General features: G+C 48.6%; 1 pseudogene; it reads left to right on the top strand.

Annotated features, from left to right (window-relative positions):
• LOC143641007 (transcription factor COE3-like) overlaps nt 1–17,500 on the top strand; it is a 79,997-nt pseudogene that overhangs the window by 58,858 nt on the left and 3,639 nt on the right.

Genomic DNA, 17,500 nt, shown 5'->3' on the forward strand with positions numbered 1-17,500 from the left:
CCACTAGCATTTTGATTAAGGATTTTATACATGAAAAAATTTTTATTATCTGAGTTCCCAGAGACCTCCCCGATTGGTTGGCTGCCTGACCCGCAGCTGTGTCTCGGTGTCAGGGTAGGGGCTCGGGCAGACCAGTGTGCCCTGTGCTGTTTTCTCTGTTACATGAGCAATTAGTGGAGCTTTTGACTCTCAGGAAAGCCAAGGCTCTTCATAACCAAAAGGAAAAAGGGCACTTCAGTGGATTCTGCTCATTTCCCTTTGATTTCAGGAGAGTGCAGAAGGCCCAGAGTTCTGGGCCAAGAAAAGCAGCAAGGGCTGCCCTCTACAGTGCTGAGCCGCTGCAGTTTGCTTTTTTCCCCCAGATGTGACATAGGCGTGGGAAAAGAAGTTCAGGAATACGCTCTCCGCCCCCCCCCCCCCCCGCCTCCCCCAGCGGCCCACACAGGTCGTTCTCTACTCATTCATCCTGAACGCTTCCTTCACTGTTAACATCTGCCTAAATTAAGGGGCAGAATGCCCACTCATTAAAAAGTGGACAAAAATTCACTTGTGTCTTCGCTTATCAATAAGGAAACCATGGGTGATTGGGGGCGGGGGTGTTGCCGGCCCCTGAGACCCTGGGGAAGCAAGGAGGCTGCAAAAGTGGGGGGGGGGGCTGCAGGAGAGCCCCCCTTCCCCCAAGGAAGCTGCACTTGTTAGTGGAGCCAGAAAGTAGCCATGGGACTTTCCACCTCCCAGAAGGGGTTGTACCAGGTCTGCTGCAGGTGGGAGCTGCATCCTGACCCACAGACCACCCACAGTGGCATTTGCCTGCTCCCAGATGGAGAAGCCCTCTAGTGGGGACAAGTGGGACCGTGCTCTTCTGCCACCAGCCCCAGTCTTCTCCCCTTGGACCCTAAGCTCATGTGGACCTTGCCCCAGCAGAAGGGCAGTGAACTGGGGAAAGCCAGGGGCTTCCTCATGGCCCCAGAAAGGCCATGTGAACAGAGGAAATGCCTCTGTCTTCAGGGACGGGGTTTGACAGCAAGCAGAGGTGACCTTTGCACATAACCAGACTGGGCCTTTCTGTGGGTGCTGAACTGCCTGCCAGGTAGAAGCTGGTGGTCCTTCCAGATCATCCATACCCTGGGAAAGTTGCACTTGAGAAGAATAAGCCTCCACTCCAAGGTGGCTGGGGGACAGGGGCCTTTCAGTCCATCTCCTCTGCTGTCACTCCTCCAGCCTGCCCACTGCCATCTGTATAGACCTGCTGTACTCTCTGCTCACACTGGGGTTTTGATAATTCTCTACCTTTTTTTATATAATTGCAGAATCATAAAATATTTTAATTTCAAGGTTAGCAATTTTCTCTTGCATACTTAATTTATAATTAGCTGGTTTATAAACCTGTTCTGCGAATATAATTTTACTGTTGCCAAATGTTCTTCATGAATAATTAAGGGCAAATTCCTATTTATCAAATTATTAATATACCTAATAGCCTTGTTTTCATAAACAATGCACTGGAGTTGGATTTAAAGAAAACCTTCTCAGAGGGATCTTGTGTTGGGTTCCCACCATGCGAGACCCATGCTGGTGTCTGCACAGAGGGGTGCTTGTGCTTTGTTGATGTCATGGCCCGGCCTTCTTTCCCCACAAAAGCACAGGTATCAGTAGCTACACAAACACAATGGCCATTCACCACCAGGCCTGGGCCTCTGCAGCCTGGTGAACAATGTTGTTTTTTGTTCTAGCAGTTCACCAGGAGCATTTTTGGGGGAAATGTAACAGATGAAACCATCCTTTCAGCCTTTAAAGACCCCTTTAACTCTACTCCATCCACTCGTTGTATGCCGTTTCAAAGTGAGAGAAGCAACTTTTATGTGCAGGTTTGACTGTTGTGGATGTCGAAAGCCATGGTCTTGGCCCCTTGGACAGTGGACCTGGACCATGTAAGCTTCAGGACCAGGGATGGAGGAGAAGCCTTATTCTTCTGGCTGGGAGGAAGGTGAAGAGTCACTGAGGGTGGGAGACAGACACACAGTGCTCCTCCCAGCTCTTGGAAATTTCACTTGGGCCAGTAGAGCTGTTCTCTCTTCTTCAGTCCCAGACTTCAGGTCACTCCCTCAGGAAGAGGAGGTCCCAGCTAACACCTATCAATAATTTGAGCAGTCGGATGACAGGCAACCAACCAGGCTGATTCTGAGCACTCCTCTAACAACACTGTAGGGTGTACCTGCAGAGCATCCTCTGGGTTCGGTGGGCTTGGTGTGTCCCTGCTGGGCGCTTCAGGGAATGAGTCTTTCCAAAGCCTGAGTGTGCCCATGGACAGCCTGCTTTGAGCTTGCTTATTACTGTTCTCCAGGCTTCTGGTCAACACGCTGAAAGGAGATAAGGGCCTCAGCATCTCTTCTCGGGGCTGGCATGTATGAGCCCACTCGCCATGTGTGACTCCTGTGTATGATTCATTCCAGAGCAGTTTTAGTCCTCATAAAATATTCATTTTGGTTGTGCAGGGCCCTGTAATTGCCATCTCTCACCCTGAATTATTTATACCTTGCACAGACTGAAAAAGCTTTGCCATGTGGCCCTGGATGAATCAGAAACACGGATCTTTGCTGCCAACTGCATTATAGTTTCACAAAATATGGCCCCAACGTCATTCTGGGCTGCCTCATCTCTAAATCCAGCTTTTCTTGATTTGATATTTTCTTTACTCCTCCATTGTCTTAGTCAGGCGGAAAGGTTGCCTCTTAACTCTGAGCAGCAGCCTTCTTGCTGGTGTTAGAGCTACTGTGCTTGAGACAACTAATGTATCTTTATTGCCCTTACTTTTTTATGCTCGGTAACAGGACACGCCCGGGCTCACTTTAGAGCCATATATTATACATTAGCCATAAAATGATGCAAATAGTCCTGAATACTCTTCAAACAGATAGTGGAGATCAGCCTGGATCAAGCTGCTTGTCACAAAAACAGAAAATGAAAGGTGACGTGAGAAGTTGGGCCCAGTGGCCTGCTCCCTGGCTGCAGGCTGCACCCGGCCTGGGACTGAGGGTCCCAGTGGAGCTGGAGACTTGTATGCGCTTCTTTGTGAGCAAGGAGGCACTCTGGGCTCCTGATCTTGGCATACTACACCGGCCCCTCTTCCCAGGGCTGTGCTCACCCTGCGATCTGCATGCTGCAGGGACTCTGGCTGGCTCTTCCTGTGTCTGCACTCCAGCCTCAGGACTCCTCCACCAGGGGCTTGAGCCTATGCCTGCCTCTCACACCACTCCCCTGCACCCCAACCCACAGGCAGCCTGTAGCTAGCAAGAAGGGCAGGAGGATCCCTTCCGGGGATGAGGAAAACCACGTCCATGGGGGGCAGGCACTGGTGGGTGGAGCCAAGCTCCCCATGCCCCTCCCAAACCAGAAAGGAGAGCCACCCATTCGGCTCTGAGTGTCAGTGGCACTTGATTCTGAGGGGAGACGATGACGACCTGCAGAAACCCCTTGAAAAACTCCTGGTCCCACAGGGCTGCAGAGAGGATGACGTGTGAGCTTCTCCAACTGGAGCTGCGTGGTGTTGTGGGGAGCCGAGCAGGGCTTACCACGATTCTAACACCTTGGTCCTTCCCTGAGCCACAGAAAAGGATTAATTTATGGCTCCTGTCTCATCAACAAAGGGAGGTGAAGAGAGGGGCTCGGTGCTGTTCCGAGTAATGGATGACCTGTACACACATTTCTCTTGTATATGTTGACACGCAGGAGTAATGAAGGCGAGGCTTGGCGCACATGTGCCCCTCATTAAGCTGCATTACCTGCATTAAAACTAATAACTGCCACTCAGAGCTGCGTGCCCATTAATCATTTATAATGTTTTAATAAGTTTTTAATCAGGACCTAAAAGGCTAGAGAGCTGGCATAGGCAGGTTCGACACTGGTGTCCTCCATGCATGCACAGGCTTGATTTAAAATGTGATTTTTTTTATTAAAAATTCAGCCTACGAAGAGGATAGTTCTTAATTAAGCAGGCTGATGTGGATGGGGGGAAATGTACATTGGATCAGGAAAAGATTAACAAGCTCCTTCCCACTTGGAGGTCCGGAAAAAATAAAAACAAAACCCAGCCTTGCACTGGTTTTGAGCATGAGCTCGGTGGCAGCAGAGGCCAGGATGGCCAGACAGACATCGCCGTTATCTTCAGATCCCCCAAAATGCACACCCGGATGGCAGGAGAGATTTGAAATCCTGAGTCGGGATGAACACAGGCGCTTAATCTCTGCACAACCTGTGAAAGTCTCCCCTGGAGCTGGCAACGAGTCAGGGGTGCATCTGATTGGAGCCAAGTGATGCTGGCATTTCCCTTAAATAAGGAGCTTCGTGATCAGAGCTGGCAAATAGAGCAGTGTCCAGAAGGAGTGAGGAAGCTGTTTTAATGAGCCCGCAGTGAAAGACAAAATACAGACTGATTGACAGGGCTAGAGATCTGCTGGGGAAATAATGTCAATGCTGCATCGCCCATTAGAAATAAAGAAATAGGTAATGTGCACTTCACATTTTTTTTTTGTGCTGTGCAGTTGACTTCTTTTAAACAGATAACCTTATCAAAACTATCACGAAATATCAGGAACTGTTACAGAAAACACTAACTGGAACTCTGACAGCCAGCTGAGGAGGGCAGCCGGCAAAGCATGGAACTCTGGGGTGCTCTTGCTATTAGGGTGTCTGCCTGGGTTGTACTTATCTGAGCACATTAAAACCACCTGGAAAAGTTCAATGCAAGTCATACAAATTCCCCCAAACGGAGCCCTCGGCACGGGATCTGCTGTGGAAGTGGCTATCGAGCTGGCCGGCAAAGCCATTAAACCCCATCAGATCTCTTTGGCATCATTTTAATGAGAATCATTGCAAAAGTACAAGATCATGGTATCTATAAGTGCCTCTTGACAGCTGCTGCTGAAATTGTGATGAAAAGAAAAACCATTATAGCAGAAACTTAGCGATAAGGCCCTTTGTAGGGACGGTGGGGCCTGGTACGGCTCTAGACTGCGAAGGGTTAATTTTCTAAACCTAATAATGTTTGATATTGAGGTATTTGTCAGGAGATAAAGAAGTGATAGAATCTGGGAAGTGGGTCCCTTGGCGATTGTACTACAAATATTGTTAATGCGGTGTGGTTACTACAGCGGAGGGAAGTAAAATAGCTGGGGTCCACTAGAGACAGCTGTGCTACACTAGAGCAGATTCCCCAAAGGCCAGCAATTGCTGAACTGCGAGTCAAGCCGTGGATATTTCCAAATCCTTACACATCTACATTTACATGCAGGACATCATGCGTGCCCGGGGAATGCCTCCCATGGAGACCAGGTCCTCCCAGGCGGGCCATCAGCCCACCCTGATCTCTCACCTGGTGGGGGGAAGGTCCCCGACAAAGGAGATCTGGTCCAGCTGTAAAACTCAGCCCTGCTGCCCTCTGCCCCCGCCCCCGTCATTATGACGTCATGCAGGCACTACAAGTCTATGAGACCCCTAACTTGAAATGCACAAGAATTGAATAAGTCTGGTGTTAAAGCAATTTGTCATGGCATATTTGAAGAATAAATCAGACTAATGGAGCAAATTTTTCCTCTCGTATGGCATTAAAGAACGTGAGCCCAGTCATCGCTAATGGCAGGAGTGAGAGAAAAAGAGAGGCCTGACATTAAGACCCTCGCATTTTGGAAATCTGATATGTATTGACCTGTGTACTGCCTGGTGCACAGATCTGATGTCAGCAGAATGTTGTCCTTGTATGGGAACTGCTCATTACAGGTCTGTGAGGGAAGCACACCGTGCAGCGCCTGGCTGATCAGCTAGAATTGCTCAGGATCAATACTCCAGTGACTGATGGCCGGGCATGCACACTCCACAGCTGCGGCCACTGCTTTCAGGGACTTCCCAGTAATTAGCAGGACCTAGAGGATCACTCTGTGGCCACTCTCTTATCAGTCAGGGAAAAGGCTCTTAAAGGCTCTATCTTTTAATTTGACTCTTAACTATTTCATTTCAACAGCAGAGTAAGGGCTGCAGCCACCCATCCCCAAAAGGCCTGCCAGTTCTACTCTTGTTCTTGCCTGCTCCTCTGGGGTGAGACTTCCTTTGTAAAGGAAGTGAAATTGACATAACATTTTGGAAGTGAGCGATTTGGTGGCTGTGGGGCCATCACTCCCTCGTTCCAAATGCTTTCTTTCCCCCACCAAGGAAGCTCCGTCCCCTGGAGCAGCTTTTCCCTGCACCACCAGCAGCTGGTGACGTCTCAGGCTGGACCTCCTGTGTGCACTTTTTCTCGTCTAGACTACTATGCATCAAAATAGCAGTAACTAAAGATGTGAGGACTCGATCTGGACCAGGCTCCTTGCAGCCTGTGGAACCCTGGATGCTGACACCAAATGGTGATTCACACATGATGCTCTGGGGTTTTGATTGATGAGCTGAAGGCCTACCCCCTGGTTTGAGTGTGCTGCTTATAAACAGCCCCACTTTAAAACTGAAAATCAAGCCCCCGTTTTGTAAAAGATACTGATATTTTTCATTACAGACTCAGATTTCCCATGTTGCCCATGTTGAGGGCCAGGAGCAAGGTTGCACCTGTTAGGACAAGCTGGAACTTGGGTAGGACCTTGGCTCTGTGAGAAGCCAGGGCTCTTTGCAGGGTGTGCAGCCACTCAGCAAGCAGAGTCGAGGCCATGCACACCACTGACGCTGGCTCCGCCTGGTGCCTTTCTTCTCAGCCAATCAGGGTCACTTCTTCTGGCGCTGGGACTTACACTTTCAAACAAAACCAAGTCCTGAAAGAGCCTAAACGTTGACAATGAAGAAATAAAAAAAAAAAAAACTACTTAAAAAAACCTACATAGAGGGGTGCTGAGAAGTAGGGGACTTCCAACAAGGGTTATGTGCAGGAGGTGTGGTTCAAACAGTGCCGAGTTCCCTTGTCCCCTTCGGTCACCAGGGTGCGCCCTCGGAGCCTCTGCACTTCTGAGGAACCCATCCATTTCTCCTTTGACCAGAGGGAAAGAAATCATTATTGCATGATTAGTGGCTTCGCTTAGGTAAAAACATCAGTGGCCGGGAGGGCATGGGGCCGGGCCATATTAATTACCTAGCACTTGCTGGCAGGATGATCTTATCAGTGACGTGGCCACTGGAAGGCTGCAGCTCTTCACGGAAGTGGGGAAGTTCCGAGCTGCCTGGGCACGGGTGGGAAGGATGGTGTCAGATGAAACGCAGCTCATCAGCTTTTTCCTGACAAACCAAATTCATTCCTTATGTAATTGATAACAGCCTTGGCCAATTATTTCACACATTACAATACACAGAGGCCCCCTTTGCAGGTTTTGCAGGGCTGTAATTAGCTATGCTAATATCCCCTTCATTGGCCCTAATATTGCTCAACACCTTTTGCCATCTTGGAGCCCACTGGAGCCCCGTGGCCTGTCAGGACCGCTGATTATTGAGAAGGATAGCTTTAATCAAAAATAATTGCAGTTAATTTTTCTCTCCTGCTCTCTGTTGCCAGCGTCTAATGCCACGGACTCCTTGATATTTCATTAAATTACAATTAAACAGCCTCCTTTGTCTCTGATTGTCCTGAACAACACCACAAAGTTCTGTAGCTGTTTAAAGGAGAGCTGTTTGGTCCTAATTGCCTGCTAGCTCACAAAGGGCCAATTAACACAATGCCCATGTAGAATTTAAACAGTTCATAATGTAATGGATATTACACAGGAGCCTAACACTACAATTAAAATGATTTTCATCAGATAGAGAAGCTCTGGCTAATCAGCTTCATAAAAGTAAATATAAATGAACTAATTCATAGTTTAAACACACAGACATGGAGCTGACTTTGAAATTGGTTGTGGGGGGGGGGGCTCGCCCCTCATCCTGTGGTACCTACACTGGGCTCTGGTGCCAACGCTGGACCCGTTATTCGTTTTAGACCAGTTTAAATCCTCCTGGGCTGACTGCCACCCTGCACGCACGTGGCGACTGGAGCTGTTTGTTGGGACCCTGATACTGAGGCCGGGGTGACTGGACTATCCCTTCTCCGTTGGGAGCAGAGGACCACACTGGTCCAGCGGGACAGAGGAAGGGAGGGCCCGGGAGTTTCCAGCTTGAACTCCGTGTAATCAGGTGTAATCAGGCCCCCTGCCCCTCCATCACTGTCCTCTCAGGTGAGGGTCCCCTGCCTCCCACACTCATCATTGTGTGCTCAGGAGTTAAAGAGGAAACTGCCTGCACCCTGTGCCCTAAGACAGAGAGAGGTGCCACAGGACATCTCCCTGGTGCTCTGTGCTGTGGGAGAGGAACCCCATTTCTTGAGTGATAGGACCATGCCTTCCTGCTAGTAACAGCTCCTGAGAACTTTCTGGGACTCTGTGAGCTGTTTCCGAGTAGAACATCACAGGGGAGCAACAGACGTGGAGCAGTTTGTCTTTAGCCGCTGTCTTCCCCTCTGCCTGGGAGAAACAAGTAAATAAAGCCCATATTTCAAGCTTGATTTACTCTGGTACCTACTGTGAAAGATGATGACTCTTTAGGGAAATAAAGACGGGGTCAGGGAATTAGTGCACATAATGGTCATTTTGCTGTCAGGCAGCAGATGCAGGGAAACACACTGTACACAATTAAGCATAATGTACTAATTACAGGTTAGAATTTTTATCTCCTCTTTGCGATCGAGCAGCAAATCCATGTTTACTAGTAATAAAGAGTTTATTGGTGCTAAAGCCAAAGATTTTCTGACATAGGAAGGATTTTTCCTTTCATAACAAGAGTATTAAATCCTTTGTGTCCTGGACTCTGGAAGTGAGATATGTAAAGTGGTTGTCAGATATTTCTTAGGAGGAAGCCAACTGAGGGTAATGGAGTAAAGGACTGAGGGCCGCTTGACTCTGCCTGCTGGGCCTTCAGCCTCCTCATCCCTCCCGAACCCTGCAGGTGTGTCTGGCCAGTATTTGCTGTGCCACCTCTGCCTGCGAAGGCTTGGTGGAAAGCCCCAGGGACATTTCCAAAACGCAGGTAGAGGATGAACACCCAGCCCTTCGGTCCCCTGTGAGTCTTCCTCTGTCCTACAGAGGTCGCAGCCACCTGGCGAGGAGTCTGGTGACTGTGTGCTTGATTTCACTTGAGTCACTGGGGCCTCTGTACTTAAGGACCCTGCTCTCCAAGGGGATCTGGGGATCTTCCGGAAGTACTTGCCCTGCCCTTGGATGGGACAGCCTATGATTGCCACATCGAGAGGGAGCGGGCAAGTGTGCGTTCCTGTACTGTGGACCCCGTGGATGCTCCGGACACTTACAGGCCCAGCACCCAACTTCCTTGTTAAGGCCCTGGGGGCCTCCTGGCCATCAGGGCTGGGGCGAAGGGTACCTGGGATATCTTCCAAACCCACTCTACTCTCTTAGAGGTAACAAGGTGAACTGGCTAAGCAGACATCCAGGAATTTAAAGTACCATACTCTGAAGGGGGAGAACATATTTTATTGCACACAAAAAAGCTCTCACTGCCAGCTCTGAGCAGGTACCTCTGTAGACGAGCCGCTTCTCGGGCCGGCGCCTGCTCAGAAGATTAGCCGGGTGTAATGTGGGGCGTAATTGCACCACGTGACTATCCCCCAAGTGAAAACCTTATTGCCTGACAGGACTGTAACTTTGTGGTGCCCTCACCTTGTTAGGCCCTTTCTGATGCAGTTCAAATGCAGTGTGGCCGCAGGTGTGCCTAATTTACCTCGCCGCAGAATGTGTGGAGTTTAATTGCACAGTGGTTGTTAGGAAAAATTGGTGGGTGGAATATCAAGTGACTTGCCCTGGCTGATGGCAGATGGTGTTAGGAGGCAGTGTGAGCTAAGTGTATAGGTGAGGTGAGTTAATAAAAGATGTAAATTCTGGCCTAAAATAGCGAGGCCTCACGGTATGTAAGAAAATTTAATTAAATGGCCGCCATTCTTTCCCCCATCGGCTGGGTTTCCTCTGCCACGGTCAGGAGTCTTCCAGGATCTGTTGAGGTCAGTAGAGAAATGAGCCTCTGTCCACGGAGCCTGCATTTCTGATACTGTAACTGCCAACGAGGAACCTTGAACACCAAACATCAAGGAAATCATGTGAAACCTCATAGAACATTAATCATCACCAAGTAGGACAGATGATATCTGGGGGAGAAAACAGAAGGTTTTGGATATAACCTTGCTGGAAAGGATGCTCTGACACCCGAGGATAGGAGATGTGTCAGCAGAGTCCACTTGGGCTTACAACAGAAGTGGCCTTTGCAAGAGGCATTGCACAGGGAGAATCTGTCTCCCCATGGGTGGTGGCAATGCCCGCTGTCTGCCCATTCGGACCAAAAGCCAGCACATCTGCATTTGTACCTGAGCTTGCAGGAATGGGCAGGACAGCACAGTGACGTTTTATAAAAAATATATTTATTTATTTACTTATTAGGTGTAGATGGACACAACACAATGCCTTTATTTTTATGTGGCACTGAGGATCCAACCTGGGCCCCGCCCATGCTAGGCGAGTGTTCTACCGCTGAGCCACAATCCCAGCCCCCACAGTGACTTTTTGACACAGCATCTCTACTTTGTCAGGACTCCTGAATCTGACTTCCACGGACACCAGGGGAGGGCTTGGTGGGAGACAGAGCTAGGTCTCGAGCCTGGCCTCGCCACTCCCACCTGGGATGCTGCCTTGCACCTGTGCTCAGCTGGAGCCAGTTTCCTGACCACACCAAGAATTGTAAACTGTATCCTTACACTCAGAGACCTTCCCCAGAAATCATGTCACTCCATAATCCTTTCTTCTTAAGAGTTATTGAACTTTTAACATCTGTTTTTAAAAGTGCATTTGCCTAGGTGGGGCTGTCCTCTAGAGCTGGATTGCCAGATCAAGATGTAGCACATTCAATTGCAAATAAACAGAACTTTTTTATAATATAGGTGTGTCCCAGAGCATAACAGAATCATTTGTTTCCTATCCCAAATTCAAATTCAACTATACATCCAGTGTTTTATTAATTGAAGACAGAGCCCTGTCTGGGACGATGCTTTCCCAAAGGGTAATGGCTGGTTGTGTGAAGATCCAGGCGAAAGAAGGTCAGTCCAGTTTGGGGATCATGTGCCAGGCACATGGCAGCCAGGGCTCCCACGCTGCATGCACAAGAGTCCTTGTGCTAGCTGTGGACTGGGCACCCTCTACCCTGGCCTGAACCTTCTCCCAGTATTGCCCACTTCCAGGGCAGCCAGATGCAGCCATGAGTGGTCTTCACTGTGCCCTGGCGCAAGTATTTTTCAAAAGGTTGGTCTTACGTCTGATGATTCTAACTATCTATGTTTTGTGTTTTTGTAGATTCTTCCTAAAGTTTTTCCTCAAGTGCAATCAGAACTGCTTGAAGAATGCGGGCAACCCTCTGGATATGTGGAGATTCCAGCTATGCACCCCAAGGGCAGGCAGCCTGGCTGGCTGCTCTTGTAGTATCTGAATTCACTGATTTTCCAGTTGTTCAGAAAACAGTCTGTAGTTCTTCAAGGGCCAGTAGCAAACAAGACTTACCTCATTTGAAAACTCATGTGACTAAAACACTTTAAAAACGGTCTGGTGTCTTCAGGGTGCCAGATTCATGGAGCCCAGTCATGATCCACAACAAACCTGATGTCAGCTCTGAAAATGTGGCCGTGCCAAAGATCTTATAGGGATTGATGATCAATTGATTAATGATTGGTTTTCAGCTTGGGAAGAACCATATGCAAACTTTCAGGAAATCTCAGGGTCTTGAACCCTCCTTATAGAGAGGTCTGCCGCTGCCTAATATAGGCCTCTGCAAATTTCAGAATGCTTTCCCAGCCCCCTCTACCTGTCCTGGAGGTTTGCTTTTTCCAACTTTGTCTGTTTCAGCCCTGGCTGCTAGTCTCTTTCTGGCCCAGGCTAACTTCTGTCCCTGTTGTCCTGGGAGACAATTTTGCCTATAGGAGAGAAGGGAGTGGGCTAAGTTCAGGGACCAATTAGTTAGAAGAGTGTTTGTGTTTTTCTTGCCTTTGTGAGTGGTCAGGGGCTACATAAGGGTAATGGATTATTTGGCCAATTTTCATTAGATAAATATTCCGGGCTGGAACACAGAACTATGACTGGTACCTGCCAACCAGAGAGGAAGTGGGTGGCTGATGGGAGTGAACACTAGATGGATGAGTTATCTAGCAAGTCTTGTTTGGGACATAGACTGCTTTCTATCAAATAGCTCAAAGTGTTTTCAGGAAGCTCATAACGCTTCAGTCCTTTAGGAAAGCACATAGCCTCTGTGCACCCTTGCAGCTCATCAGGAAGGCAGGATCCCTGCCCCTCCCTCCATGCCCACGGTGGCCTCTAGCCAGGGAGTGATTCTTGCACACTGTTGGGTCTCCCTGTTCTTCATGCACAAGGCTCCACAGGGCATAGGTGATATTGATCCATCTAAACAGAGTGGAGGTCACACTGGGCAGAGTGGCCGCACCTTCTTTGTCTCACAATTGACCCAGTATAGCATCAGTCACGGCAACCTCAAGGTTGACCATGGAGCTGAAGTACCTAGGAGGACTACCTCTGGTCTCTAGCGAGTCTTCCTGCCTCCTAGAAGGTTTAACTGGACTTAGGCGTATGTCAAGGTTCTTAGGATGCTCTACGCCAGCTTCGGCACCTTCCCAGGTGCTTGGCAGAGCTGGCCCAGGAGGAAATGCATAGCATGGCTGCTTTCTCTGCTGAATGGCCCTGTTATCCCTGGTGACAGGCCTAAATAAGGAAGACAGAACCAAGGTGGTGTCTTTAATTTTTATTTTTACCACTTCTTATTTCTTTATTAACATATGGCCTAAGATCTTAAGAAGGCCAAGTCCCAGCCTCGACATTAGCGGTCTGCATCAGGCTCGGGGGATACGTTCAGGGAATTCCTTTCATGTCCAGAGAGGGCCTTCAGGTGGACCCGAGGAGGGCACCTGGGTGCCCAGGAGCAGCCCTTGGCTCCTCCAGGCCTGGCCCCAACATAGTGGCACCAGTGTGCCCCTGCCAAGGCTCCAGAGGGCAGTGCCAGTGTGCACAGTGGTGGCATCCACAGCTGGAGGCTCAAACGGCCTAGTGTTGCTGAGACCCCTGGGACCCTGGCAGGCCCAAGGGGAGACAGTGTCAAGGAGGCTCCCCTGATGGAGCTCATACTGCCCCCACTTCACGATCTTCTGTGGGACCTGAGGTTTTTAAAAAGCCAGTTACCCATGCACCCATGCATTCACAGACAGGTGTGCAGCCATGGCTTCTGTTTTGTCAGGAGTTTTTTTGTTGTTGTTGTTTGGTTTTGTGGAATTTTTTTTTTGCATGCTAGGGTAACTTTCTACCACTGACTCTATCTCCAACCCTTGGCTTCTTTTTTAAACTCTTAACAATACTATTTACTTGTCTTTAATCACTTCTATTCATTAATTTGAAAATTTTAATTCAGTTTATTTAATTTTTAATAAACTTTGTTTTTATTACAGCAGATTTAGAAAAAAGTTCTTTAGAAAGTTAGGAAAGCTCCCCAATGTCCTGGTTGCCTCTCACAGTTGCCCCCTGATTGACATCTTTGACATAGTGCTCTTTACATTTGATGAACTAATACTGAGGGTTGTTACCCAGCGCAGCCTTGGCTTGTCACAGTTCATTGTACCTGGATGTCCCTGCTCGCTGCCTCCTGCCATGCAACTTTCTAGGGTAATGTGGCTCCAAGACCTGCCTTGTCTGCCCAGCTGTGGCACTGAGCCCGACTTCTTCCCTGCCCACCCAGGCTCAGGCCCCAGGAAGCCCACTGTGAGACCCAGTAAACCCGGCTTGCGCTCTAGCCACTCTGGAGGCAGCACAGCACAGGGACCCACTCATTAAAGAGAAGGGTCAGGGCCAGGTTGAACTGTGTGGTTTCCTGGGTCCATTGAGGTGCGCTATTTCTGAGATACCTATGACAGGCTCAGTGGGAAGGTGGGTGTGTGGCACCAGCAGGGGGTGTCTGAGGGTGTAAGGAGCCCTAACCTGTCCTCTCCCCCTGGGCCATCCTCTGAGCTCCGCCTAAGACTGGAGCCACTCACTCCCACAGAATGGACAGCACCTGCCCTTACCACCTTCCCATGAACTGGAGGAAGAATTTAGAACACTTCCTCCAGTTAACAATACAATAACAATGTCCTAAGACACTCAACTCGGTCTTTTCAAAGGCAAAAATGTTCATTACAAGGCATTAAATGTAATTGTAAAATTGACTTAGGGATCATTTGCTGATAAAATGTTGGGGAGAGGATGAGTCCTGATTTATGAGACCCTTTTGGGGCAAATGTGAATCCTTACAGCTCTTCAAGGGAGGCTGGTCTCAAGTGAACTAATTTAAATTAGATAAACTATCCAATCAATATGTGAATAGATCAATCAAAACAGGGACTTTAAAATGGCTAGAGGGGTGTTTCTGAAGCTGATGGTGACAATAATATTTTTCTGCATTGAATTCACTTGTTAGCATAATAAGAGATTAAACTGTAATTAGTGGAGCCAGTCTTTGAAAAGAAGCAATCCCGAGTCAAAACAAAACAAAACAACCCACCCCTATTACCAAAAGAGCTGTGAGGGCCTGGTGGTGGGGTTCCAGGAGGGGGTCTCCTATGCTCTGCGGTATTCACTGGGGCTGCGCTCCCTTTGCCAGCTCCATTTTCAAATCCACTTCGTCTTCGCAGGTTGTTGTATCGACAACAGTCAACGTGGACGGCCATGTGTTGGCCATGTCCGACAACATGTTTGTGCACAACAACTCCAAACATGGGTGGCGGGCCCGCCACCTGGACCCGTCAGAAGGTACGGCCCCTTCTTATCTGGAAAATGGTAGGCACATGCTACATGTACTCTTTTATTTGCGATGCTTCTTTTCCCTTGCACCATTCTTTATGTCAACTCAAGTGGAGTAGCTCTCACCAGGCTGTGTGCTCCCTTGGGCCTCCCTTGTGGTGGTGGCCAGTCCCCAGGGCCCAGGGGGCCAGGCCCTGGGCTTGGTCTCCCTCTCCCTTTGTTACGTGGTCACCTCATCTGCCACAGCCTTCATGTTCTTGGTTTATTTCTAAGATTTCTTTCACTTACATCTTTTCTTGCAGTTTTGATTTATTTGGTTTTATTTTGGCTGTTGGAAGCTCCCATCTAGAAGCTCATCCCCAAATACTTGGCTCATGCTTCCGTGGGTGGTTACACCCTGGTCCAGTCAGCTCAGAAGGCACTGGGAGGATCACTTGCTATCCCTGGGTGGAGTGTGTACACACGTGTGTGTGTGTGTGTGTGTGTGTGTGCGCAAATCAGGATGGGGCTGGGGGTGAGAAAAACAGCATAAAATTTTCTTTTTTTCTTGTCAAATGCTTCCAACTGATGGACTTCTTGTTTTGCTTGTTAAAAGAGAATTTCCTTGAGAGGGCAGGCAGAGACAAGTGTCCTTGGATATTGGGAGTCAATTTCAGGAACTCTGGTCCTGGGTTGTGCCTGACATCTAGCCCCTCAGCCTGTCTTTTCCTGCGGGTGCTTGGTGCCCACTACTTTCCCATCCCTGCAAATCAGGAGCCGTTTCCTCCCTCCAGTGTCCCATAGTAATCATGAGATGTTGGCCAGTCTGAGTCATTGATAAAGCAATGTGAGAGTTTTGAAAAGTGAGTTGCAAACCAAACAGCATAGTGAAACCCATTAGAGAAAAGAGAGTGTCCAACCAAGGCTCAGGGTAAATCCTGCACCCAAGGTGGTGGATCCAAGAGCCACGCTGCCCAAATGGGGCAGCTGCAGAAGCAGGGAAATGAATGAAGCTGTGCAGATTGTCACAATGAAACACGATTCAGATGTGGAAACTGGAAGCCAATCTATGAATCTGTTTCTACATTAATGACTAAGGTATAAGAGAACAAAAATATAATAACTAAAGGTCGCCTTGAGCGCCAGAGTCATTAGAGGCTGTGACGTATTGTTTATCTCCTTCCTATGCACTGAAGGTAGGTGTGTGTTTTGCTTAGCAACCATCACTAATGAGGCTCACAATTAAGAAGGTTGAATCCCTGGTCCTCAGCTCCTTGCTTCCCCAGAGAGCTGGAGCTCGCAATGCCATAGGTTCAAGGAGGCCTCCTCAGCCCTCTGGTGTTAGGTTGTCGTCTGAGTCCAAAATCAGCCTCCTCTAATGAGCTATTTTCATCTGAGCAAAGTACAAGTATTTATTTTTGTAAGTAGCATGAAAAAGCATTTGACTGTAAGCAGAAAAGTAGCATTTAGAAAAATAAAGGCCACTAGTGGGTACCTTGGAGATAAAACCCAGCTACTCAAAAGCTATTTGTGGAAGGAAGCAGCCTTGCTTGGGATTTTTTTTGTTTATCAGTATTTTGTCAACACTTGGACCAGGTCACTGATTTCAGTGCCTTTTCCCACCCATTAAAGCCACAAAAATCTTAAAATGCAAAAAATGACTCAGAACCCTAGTGTGCATGTGGCCTCAAAACCCCTCATAGGTGGTGGGGTGCTCCATCCCAACTAGCAGCCAGGCATGGTGCCCTGCAGGAGATGACAGGGCTCCTCTGTTGTTGCCATCACTTCCTGGAGAGGTGACACTGGGAAGCTCATTTTAAGGACTGTCCATTTCCTTCTAAGAACCTCTGTGCTGCCTGGTGCCCGGGTAGTGTGCATGGGGTGGGGTGCTGGCTGCCAATCCATCCTGTGTTCTTCAAGGAGAAGGCACCCCCTAAACCACAGCTCTGCGCTCCTGTGCAGCCTCTACCGGCTAACGCCTCATTATCCAATAATCTCATATTCACCAGCAGCATGTGTACACACTTGCTGATGGTTTTCAAGTAAATAATTCCCCCTGCTGCTGTGGGAATGCCTGCCACCGTGTCCTTTGAGCTCACAGAAAGCGAGGCAGATTATTTACAGTATTGAACACAAGTGAGGGGAAAACAACCACTCCACCTTCCAGCACAACACAGTACAACTGGCTTTCATTTCTTTTCCTTGTCACTTGTCCCCTTGTAAACGACTCCAACCCTGTTTAAACCTTACGAGAGCCCTGCCCAGCACCCGGCCTGCAGCACAGAAGCGATTTGCATGCCAAGTGCCATAATGCGGTTAGATTCATGCAATAAGGACAACTGAATCCAGGCTGCAGGGTTTTAGCGAGTTAAAGGGAACACATGGCCCTAGGAGAGGTAAAGGTATAATCCTATCAGCTGGAGTATCAGCCAGCCATCTGGACATCCCAAGCACAATTACAAGACATTTTAGCAGGCAGAACAAAGAAGTCTTCATGAGGCAAGATTAGGCCTGTTTGAGTGCCTCAATATTGTGAATGCAGAGAAAGGTGACAAATGCTGTGATATTACTCAGGAGAGCTGGCTGATTAACAGGAGCAGGCAGGGAGGCTGTTTCCTGAGAGCTTACTGGAGGTGGTGGAGGGACACCAAAAGAAAGAAAGGAAAAAAACGAGTATTTTGGTCAATGACATT

The sequence above is a fragment of the Callospermophilus lateralis genome, unplaced genomic scaffold, assembly GCF_048772815.1.
Source record: "Callospermophilus lateralis isolate mCalLat2 unplaced genomic scaffold, mCalLat2.hap1 Scaffold_82, whole genome shotgun sequence".
NCBI lineage: Eukaryota > Metazoa > Chordata > Mammalia > Rodentia > Sciuridae > Callospermophilus > Callospermophilus lateralis.